A 4,470-nucleotide genomic window follows, 5' to 3' on the forward strand; every position below is an offset into this window, starting at 1 on the left:
GGAGACAGTGAAAGAGGGACGGTGAGAGACGGACGGTGAGAGACGGACGGTGGAAGACGAACGGTGAGAGACGGACGGTGAGAAACGGACGGTGAGAAACGGACGGTGAGAGAGGCACGGTGAGAGAGAGACGATGGGAGACAGTGAAAGAGGCACGGTGAGAGAGAGACGATGGGAGACAGTGAAAGAGGGACGGTGAGAGACGGACGGTGGAAGACGAACGGTGAGAAACGGACGGTGAGAAACGGACGGTGAGAAACGGACGGTGGGAGAGGCACGGTGAGAGAGAGACGATGGGAGACAGTGAAAGAGGCACGGTGAGAGAGAGACGATGGGAGACAGTGAAAGAGGCACGGTGAGAGAGAGACGATGGGAGACAGTGAAAGATGGACGGTGAGAGAGAGACGATGGGAGACAGTGAAAGAGGGACGGTGAGAGACGGACGGTGAGAGACGGACGGTGAGAGACGGACGGTGAGAAACGGACGGTGAGAGACGAACGGTGAGAAACGGACGGTGGGAGAGGCACGGTGAGAGAGAGACGATGGGAGACAGTGAAAGAGGCACGGTGAGAGAGAGACGATGGGAGACAGTGAAAGAGGGACGGTGAGAGACGGACGGTGAGAGACGGACGGTGGAAGACGAACGGTGAGAGACGGACGGTGAGAAACGGACGGTGAGAAACGGACGGTGGGAGAGGCACGGTGAGAGAGAGACGATGGGAGACAGTGAAAGAGGCACGGTGAGAGAGAGACGATGGGAGAGAGTGAAAGAGGGACTGTGAGAAACGGACGGTGAGAGACAAACGGTGGGAGACGGACGGTGAGAGACGGACGGTGAGAGACGGACGGTGGGAGACAGTGAAAGAGGGACGGTGAGAGACGAACGGTGAGAAACGGACGGTGAGAGACGGACGGTGGGAGACGGACGGTGGGAGACGAACGGTGAGAAACGAACGGTGGGAGACGGACGGTGAGAAACGGTCGGTGTAAGAGGGACGGTGGGCGACGGACGGTGAGAAACGGACGGTGAGAGACGGACGGTGGGAGACGGACGGTGAGAAACGGTCGGTGAGAGAGGGACGATGGGAGACAGTGAAAGAGGGACGGTGAGAGACGGACGGTGAGAAACGGACGGTGAGAGACGGACGGTGAGAAACGGACGGTGAGAGACGGACGGTGGGAGACGGACGGTGAGAGACGGACGGTGAGAGAGGGACGATGGGAGACAGTGAAAGAGGGACGGTGAGAGACGGACGGTGAGAAACGGACGGTGAGAGACGGACGGTGAGAGAGGGACGATGGGAGACGGACGGTGAAAGAGGGACGGTGAGAGACGGACGGTGAGAAACGGACGGTGAGAGACGGACGGTGAGAAACGAACGGTGGGAGACGGACGGTGAGAGAGAGACGATGGGAGACAGTGAAAGAGGGACGGTGGAGACGGACGGTGAGAAACGGACGGTGAGAGACGGACGGTGGGAGACGGACGGTGAGAGACGGACGGTGAGAGACGGACGGTGAGAAACGGACGGTGAGAGACGAACGGTGAGAGACGGACGGTGAGAGACGGACGGTGGAAGACGGATGGTGAGAAACGGACGGTGAGAAACGGACGGTGGGAGAGGCACGGTGAGAGAGAGACGATGGGAGACAGTGAAAGAGGCACGGTGAGAGAGAGACGATGAGAGAGAGTGAAAGAGGGACTGTGAGAAACGGACGGTGAGAGACAAACGTTGAGAGACGGACGGTGAGATACGGACGGTGAGAGACGGACGGTGAGAGACGGACGGTGAGACACGGACGGTGGGAGAGGCACGGTGAGAGAGAGACGATGGGAGACAGTGAAAGAGGGACGGTGAGAGACGGACGGTGAGAAACGGACGGTGAGAGACGAACGGTGAGAGTCGGACGGTGGGAGACGAACGGTGAGAAACGAACGGTGGGAGACGGACGGTGAGAAACGGTCGGTGTAAGAGGGACGATAGGAGACGGACGGTGAGAAACGGTCGGTGTAAGAGGGACGGTGGGCGACGGACGGTGAGAAACGGACGGTGAGAGACGGACGGTGGGAGACGGACGGTGAGAAACGGTCGGTGAGAGAGGGACGATGGGAGACAGTGAAAGAGGGACGGTGAGAGACGGACGGTGAGAAACGGACGGTGAGAGACGGACGGTGAGAAACGAACGGTGGGAGACGGACGGTGGGAGAGGCACGGTGAGAGAGAGACGATGGGAGACAGTGAAAGAGGGACGGTGAGAGACGGACGCTGAGAAACGGACGGTGAGAGACGAACGGTGAGAAACGAACGGTGGGAGACGGACGGTGAGAAACGGTCGGTGGGAGACAGTGAAAAAGGGACGGTGAGAAACGGACGGTGAGAGACGGACGGTGGGAGACGGACGGTGAGAGACAGTGAAAGAGAGACGGTGAGAGACGGACGGTGAGAAGGGGACGGTTAGAGACGGACGGTGGGAGACGGACGGTGAGAAACGGTCGGTGTAAGAGGGACGATAGGAGACGGACGGTGTGAAACGGTCGGTGAGAGAGGGACGATGGGAGACAGTCAGAGAGGGACGGTGACAGACGGACGGTGAGAGACGAACGGTGAGAGAGGGACGATAGGAGACAGTGAAAGAGGGACGGTGAGAGACGGACGGTGAGAAACGGACGGTGAGAGACGGACGGTGGGAGAGGCACGGTGAGAGACGGACGGTGAGAGACGGACGGTGGGAGACGGACGGTGAGAAACGGTCGGTGAGAGAGGGACGGTGGGAGACAGTCAGAGAGGGACGGTGACAGACGGACGGTGAGAGACGAACGGTGAGAGAGGGACGATAGGAGACAGTGAAAGAGGGACGGTGAGAGACGGACGGTGAGAAACGGACGGTGAGAGACGGACGGTGGGAGAGGCACGGTGAGAGACGAACGGTGAGAAACGGTCGGTGAGAGAGGGACGGTGGGAGACAGTCAGAGAGGGACGGTGACAGACGGACGGTGAGAGACGAACGGTGAGAGAGGGACGATAGGAGACAGTGAAAGAGGGACGGTGAGAGACGGACGGTGAGAAACGGACGGTGAGAGACGGACGGTGGGAGAGGCACGGTGAGAGACGAACGGTGAGAAACGAACGGTGGGAGACGGACGGTGAGAAACGGTCGGTGAGAGAGGGACGGTGGGAGAGGCACGGTGAGAGACAGTCAGAGAGGGACGGTGACAGACGGATGGTGGGAGACGGACGGTGAGAAACGGTCGGTGAGAGAGGGACGATAGGAGACAGTCAGAGAGGGACGGTGAGAAACGGACGGTGAGAGACGGACGGTGAGAGACGAACGGTGAGAGACGGACGATGAGAAACGGTCGGTGAGAAACAGTCGGTGGGAGAGGCACGGTGAGAGACGGACGGTGAAAGAGGCACGGTGAGAGAGAGACGATGGGAGACAGTGAAAGAGGGACGGTGAGAGACGGACGGTGAGAGACGGACGGTGGAAGACGAACGGTGAGAGACGGACGGTGAGAAACGGACGGTGAGAAACGGACGGTGAGAGAGGCACGGTGAGAGAGAGACGATGGGAGACAGTGAAAGAGGGACGGTGAGAGACGGACGGTGAGAGACGGACGGTGGAAGACGAACGGTGAGAGACGGACGGTGAGAAACGGACGGTGAGAAACGGACGGTGAGAGAGGCACGGTGAGAGAGAGACGATGGGAGACAGTGAAAGAGGCACGGTGAGAGAGAGACGATGGGAGACAGTGAAAGAGGGACGGTGAGAGACGGACGGTGGAAGACGAACGGTGAGAAACGGACGGTGAGAAACGGACGGTGAGAAACGGACGGTGGGAGAGGCACGGTGAGAGAGAGACGATGGGAGACAGTGAAAGAGGCACGGTGAGAGAGAGACGATGGGAGACAGTGAAAGAGGCACGGTGAGAGAGAGACGATGGGAGACAGTGAAAGATGGACGGTGAGAGAGAGACGATGGGAGACAGTGAAAGAGGGACGGTGAGAGACGGACGGTGAGAGACGGACGGTGAGAGACGGACGGTGAGAAACGGACGGTGAGAGACGAACGGTGAGAAACGGACGGTGGGAGAGGCACGGTGAGAGAGAGACGATGGGAGACAGTGAAAGAGGCACGGTGAGAGAGAGACGATGGGAGACAGTGAGAGAGGGACGGTGAGAGACGGACGGTGAGAGACGGACGGTGAGAAGACGAACGGTGAGAGACGGACGGTGAGAAACGGACGGTGAGAAACAGACGATGGGAGACAGTGAAAGAGGGACGGTGAGAGACGGACGGTGAGAGACGGACGGTGGAAGACGAGCGGTGAGAGACGGACGGTGAGAAACGGACGGTGAGAAACGGACGGTGGGAGAGGCACGGTGAGAGAGAGACGATGGGAGACAGTGAAAGAGGCACGGTGAGAGAGAGACGATGGGAGACAGTGAAAGAGGGACGGTGAGAGACGA

The sequence above is a fragment of the Pediculus humanus genome, genomic scaffold (genome assembly GCF_000006295.1).
Source record: "Pediculus humanus corporis 1103172108269 genomic scaffold, whole genome shotgun sequence".
NCBI classification, from domain to species: Eukaryota; Metazoa; Arthropoda; class Insecta; order Psocodea; family Pediculidae; genus Pediculus; species Pediculus humanus.